This window comes from Papaver somniferum, chromosome 11 (assembly GCF_003573695.1).
Source record: "Papaver somniferum cultivar HN1 chromosome 11, ASM357369v1, whole genome shotgun sequence".
Taxonomy (NCBI): domain Eukaryota; kingdom Viridiplantae; phylum Streptophyta; class Magnoliopsida; order Ranunculales; family Papaveraceae; genus Papaver; species Papaver somniferum.
The window spans coordinates 74,141,822-74,147,943 of NC_039368.1; the positions used below are offsets into that span (position 1 = coordinate 74,141,822).

The following is a 6,122-nucleotide window of genomic DNA, read 5'->3' on the forward strand; positions in this document are numbered from 1 at the left end:
GTGGATGATGTGTTATATATGCGTTAATTTCCTAAACTATGTAAGTGAACTAATTTCCCAAACTATTAATGAATTTTTTATTTATGAAAATATAGCACAATCGGTTTATATCAGCACACACATTCGTTGATTGTATGAGAACCCACAAAAGGAGATTATATTGTAATAATCGACCTAAAACTACTCATCAATTTCTAGTTTTTTTCATACATGAACTAGATAACCGCTGCCACGGTGGGTTGGCCAACTGAAAAAATTGACGCAAAACTAAGTTTTATACTCGCAATATAATTTTGTCATAATGGCAGGGAGTCGGACTTCTAAGTTTCTAAAGCGAAATTATAAATAAACCAAAGAGATCTCCAGCTCTTAGAATTTTATTGACCTCAAGAAGCAAAATTCAAAAATAACGCAGCAAACATTGGCTAAACATGGCCTATCAAAATCTCATATTCGTGTTTCTATGTTCTCTAGTATTAATCTCAGTTACGAGGACAAGTTGAGTGCACGTGCGTTGCACATCGAACGTTAACTCGTTCGCTTTGGCTTATTAGTACTCACCACCAACCATGAAGAACAACTTCATCTTCTTGCTACTTTAAAATACAGTCACTTTCCCTAGCACAACAAACATGTTGGAACTGCATTTCCCAAGTAACAAACACGCAAAGAGTTATAGATCATATCTGCATCCTTGTGCTTTCATGTTAGCCTCAGTTGCAATCTATCGTACCTGTGAGAGAGTAGTTCTAGCCGGCAACATGGATCCAACCCTCTAAATCCATACAAAAAACTCAGGCAAATATACTGAAAATGAGATTACATAATAAACAGCAGAGAAACATATAAGTAATACGCACTTAAAGAAAGAGATAGATGGAAATCAACGTCAGATTCCGTAAGTAGAAATGTTCTATAGTTTTTCCATTGTATGACCTGAAAGAGGTCGATGATTGAGTATTGTAGGTACAACAAAATAGAGCAACATTTCAAGGAAATGAAACTAACTTTGCAAACAAAAACACTAGATAGAAGTATGACAGAATAAAGCAAAAAAAAATTATGAATATTTAGTACAATGACTGTATACAACATAAATCCGAAGACTGTTTATTAGGCCTAACTGAATCAAACCTAAAGTGAGAACAAAAATAGATAATACTCACTCCATTATAGATGTTGCAACGCCGCTTTCTTCCTCCTTCAGGAAAAAAAAAAAAAAAATTCACAAACTAATTTTGTCAAGGGGTATGACATATTTAACCTTACAAAGGAAAGGTTGCCTTTGATTTCTTTGTACTGAAATCGCAAACCCATAAAGATGTGCAATCACAAACCCAAAACGTTAGGAATATCTTTTCAAAGTATTGAGTCTGACCTACTCACTTTCTTTCATCCGGCCGGCTAATCTTTTTCTCCGATAGTATTGATTCAATAAAAATAAAAATCTACATTTTAGAACTAAATATTGTAGTCTAAAATTAAATATGAATTAAATTCAAACCTAAAGTTTCAAAACTAAACACCGAAGTCAAGGTTTCCATTTAGTAAGCACAATCCAATTAGAACAGTGCAAATCCAAAACCTCCGCACATGAATTTATACAAACCCAATTCGTGGAAAACAAAAATATGCACAAATTTCCATTAGGATCGAACCAAAATGATAAAATACAGACAAAGAAAAGTCAGGTTAGATCAACATGAAATTGAAACCCCGGGAATCGGGAATCATTTTTACCTGGGACAATAACTCGATAACGAAAAATAATTGTTACCTGGGATTAAAGAGAAAGGCAGTGAAGAAGCTTCGAAGAAGAAATGGAGAGACAATAAATTTTCTGGTTTAGATTGGCCTTCGTTAAATCTCCAACCTAAATCGAATCAAACCCTATTTTTCAGTTCGTCTCTCTTTCTCTGATCTCGTGGAGAAGAGAAAATAATTTCGAAATTGGAAAGTAGGTCATAGAGTATGAAATTGGTGTCGCTGGTGGTGATGGAACTAGATGTTAAATAAAAAAATTAGAGAAATTGAAATAGTGAAACTGGTCGAATAGAGATTTGAAATCGAAATCGGTGGTAGTTGCTGGTGTTGACGGTAGTTTCCGGTGATGATGGTAATCATGGAGTGGGGATTGCGTTGCTGGTGTTGATGATAACTGAAGAGGAAAACAGAAAGACGCGTTTTAGAAAGATAGAAGGATGAAGGGGTATTTTGGTCGAGTAACGAAAAAAATATCACACGGAATGTGACGGGAATCTTCTGTGGAATATTCCATTATCCAAGGGTTCAGTTTTAAAAGCTGTAGATCCAACGGCTTATCTCAGTTAGCTTTTTGACTTTTTGATAAGTATTGCTCTCATTAAAGAGGTGGAGATGAAAAACACTTCTGCACTGGAATTTGTTGCGAGCAACGAAGCGGTAGGAACACCATGTGGGACAAAGTTTGATACATAAGTTGGTGTCGACCGTCAGACACTTGAAAAGCCTACCGAATTTCATTTGGCAAATCTTTGGAAAATCCAATGAAGCCGATAGAAAAAACGTTCAGAGTATTAGCATGTTAGTGAAACCCTTTGATGGTGTGGCATCTCACACTGGTGACGAGATTCAAGTGAGTGCAGATTACATCAGTAGTTTCTCTGAATGAGATATAAAAACTGAGATCACGTGGATAATTTACCATGAACTTAAGCATGTTTGGCAGTGGGATGGGACTCCAGGATCACGAGCACCTCAAGACTTGCGCGTTAAATTTTAACATTTTTGCCAGACAATGTGCAGCTTCATTCTTGCCTGAATCCCATTCAAAAGTAGAGGAACCTCGCTTTCCTTTGAGTGTTTCAATGACAGGCACCAATCTTGCCAAGTACAACGGGTCCATACGAGGGACAATTTTCATCGTACATATCTAGAAAATAGTAATGACAGTTCTGCTTTTGCAATGTAAACTATCGGCAACCTTGCTGAGAAGCCGAACAACTAATCTGGAATTGCACAGTACAGTCGGACTAGTACAACCATGTTTTAAAGCAAGGTCGAGACCAGTCTATAGTCCCATCAACACTTCATGAAGATACAGGCGTTAGAGTGATAAGTACATAATTCATATGATTTTAGTATCCATTCCATACTTGTTTTAGCTATTATTCTTGCATGTATTCGTATTATTACTCTTGTTTTCTCTCATTTGCCTCTATTAGATGAATCATTCAAAAAGGAGCTACAAAGTGCTGAAAAGAGATAAGGAGATAAGTATTCCAAGTATCCAACTGCCCAAGTCCAAGACAAGTGGAAGAACTGCGACGAAAAGGAGCAAAACACTCAAAATCAAGAGAAGGGCCAAAGACCGATCTTAACTCATTTAAATTAAGGATTTCTCATCACCATATTTAATAGAATTGAAAGATAAAAAGAATGCAAAAATAATGAGGTCATTCCGAGTTCGGATGAAGAAGTTGTGACCAAACAAGATTTTATTGAATACCGAAGACAATAAGGTTCGCATACCAGGTACGCATACTTTAAATCCGAAAATTTCTGCTGGAATTTGAAGTTCTCGGACTGGTACGCGTACTTAGCAAGAAGGAAAACGTGTATTAACACCTTGGAAGGCCTAAGGGCACGTTTGGGGTCGCTAGTTCGTGTTTTCGGGTCGGGTTCTTGAACCGAACTAAATACTTGGAGACCAAGCAATGTAAACATATAAAAGGTATTAGGTTATGTAAAAATAAAATATCATCGATCTTATATCACAAGTTCAACATCAAAAACCTAGGGTTTACCCATTGATGAGTGCTAAAAAGTGCATATTTCTATATATTTTTCTTGGCATTTAACTCATCTTTTGTGCATTAATTCTACATTTTATCCCATATTCTGTATTTTCATTGTTTTCAAGAATAAATATTTTTCTTAATTAATTTTGCATTTTTAGGTACCAAATAAAGTCTGGATGATTTGCGGAGCAGAAAAGTAGTGAAAAGCCGGAAGAAATTACGCAAGGAAGCCGCAAAGAATGGAACGCACGTCCAAAAAGCTAGGAATGGGCTCAAGAAGGAAGAATTGTTCTTAAAGAAGATATGGGCTTGGCATACCCAAGGCCCAAAACCCTAACCCAAACCCATTTTCTATATCCATACCCGCCTCCATTCTCAGCCGTTAGATCGGATCCATCTCATCATCCAATGATCGCTTCTTCATCGTTCATCAAAATCTGAAGTCCCTGCAAAACACCATAGTACCTAAATTCCAAGCCTTCAGATTAGATCACATTTAGATCCTACGGTTGCTTCTTTGCCTGCGCATCAAATCTCGATATCTCCGCTTTACACTACAGTACCTAACTCCACCAAGTGCCGTTCGTTTCGTTGTATCCCTTCATACGACGGTCGCTCATCGCTTGCCTCTGCATCGCCGTCAGATCTACCTACCATCTTCTCATCCTACGGCGCAGATCGCATAACATCTTCCCTCGCTGAAACCGCTCAACACCATAACATCCGAGCCATATACCCCTACCAAACATCCCCTTCCTCTTCTTCCATCGACATCTCCTCCTCCATACCCTGTGCAGAACCACCACCGCCTTTTCCACCACCTGCTCCGTCTGCCACCACCACATCCACCACCAAAGCCATCATGGCTCCTACCAACCCTAAACCCCCATCATCACTACCACTTTCACCTACTTTATAGCCTTCTAATCTATCAATTTCACGCCTCACCGATATCAGAAACCCTAGAGGTGAAATTGGTAGATTAGGTTGGAATAGAGTTGCAATTAGAGCATGGGAAAAGCAGGAGAAGAAGAGAAGGAAGCATGGGTCGAGACTATTGAGATGAAATCAGAGAGTTAGCTGAGTCAATTTCACTTTTTGGTGAAACCCTAATTTTCTGATAATTTGGGGATTTTTGGTTTTTTTTTGCTTGCTTGTATAAATAGAAGGTGTTGGGTGTGAAATTGGGGTATACCTGGACTAGCCAGTGTGTCATTAGGTTTAGGTTTAGTCTTTCTTTGTTTTCCAATTTCAATTTTTGCTTCACTGTTTAGTTCTTAGGTTTTGTTTAAATTTTAATATCTTTAATTCAGTTTCATCATGTGAATGTATTGTTCATGTTATGTTTGTGTTAATTAGCATGTTTGTATTGTTTCTACACATGATCATGTATTTTCCCTGTTTAAACCTCAGAGAAGACAACTGAACCATGATGGTTAGCCATCAGGATAGTTTTTGTTGAACTCAAAATAGCTTAGGCTAGTTAGATTCCTAAAAGCCCAACTGACTTGTGATTAGTGGTGCTGTAAGAAGACCACTAATGCTAGGGGTCAGTGGTGGCTCTAAGGGGTTAATTAGCTACATTAGTTAGTAATCCACTGCCTAGTTGACCTGTGATTGCCTGTGCCTTAAACAGACAGCCAATACTAGGGGTTAGCTAAGGCTGTAAGGTTAGTTAACTAGCCATATGACAAAAACCTGACCTAGGCAAACTAGCTAGGTGAAGGGAATTCTCATCCATCTCCATACACTTCATTCTCATCCACAATTTCTCTCCCATGTTCTGTTTTGGTTAAGTTTTTCTTATTCTTTGCCACTGCCTTTGGCTCACTGCCACTGAATTTTCTTTGTTTCTTTGTCTCTTAACTTCACTGCCTGTCACTAGCTCAGACTATCTAGGAAACTTTAACTCACACACACCTTGTCTCTGTGGATCGACCCTACTTGCCCTATTCTATACACTAGACCCTGTGCACTTGCAGGTATAATGTTTGTGACTCTTTTAGAGAGCCACCAAGTTTTAGGCGCCGCTGCCGGGGACTTGGTTGTGTTGTGTTGAATTTTTCTTGGCTGTTTTTGCATGTTAGTTCATTTGCATCATTGCATACTCTTTTGCATATTGTTTCATTCTAGCATACTCATCATGCATTGCATTCTTGCATTTTAGTGTAACTTGTTGTTTTAGTAGCTACTGTGTAGTGCAGCTGAATTTCTTAGCTTCTAGCAAGAAACTTACTTCTCTTTTTGAGCCAACAGGTGTTGCTGCTGCTGCTGCTTTTCTTCCTTGCTGTCTGCTGCTGCTGCTGCCAAGGCAAGTGCTGGAGAAGCTGCTGCTGTGCCTGA

The 6,122-nt window shown here is 38.3% G+C and overlaps 1 long non-coding RNA gene across 1 annotated transcript; it reads right to left on the reverse strand.

The window, feature by feature from the left end:
* Positions 1-343: 343 nt before the first annotated feature.
* On the reverse strand, positions 344-2,200 carry LOC113320353. Its single transcript, XR_003346058.1, has 2 exons — positions 1,778-2,200; positions 344-1,201 (listed from the first exon to the last, which is right to left on the reverse strand). It is a non-coding gene; the product is annotated as an uncharacterized LOC113320353 (long non-coding RNA).
* Between the last annotated feature and the right edge of the window lie 3,922 nt (positions 2,201-6,122).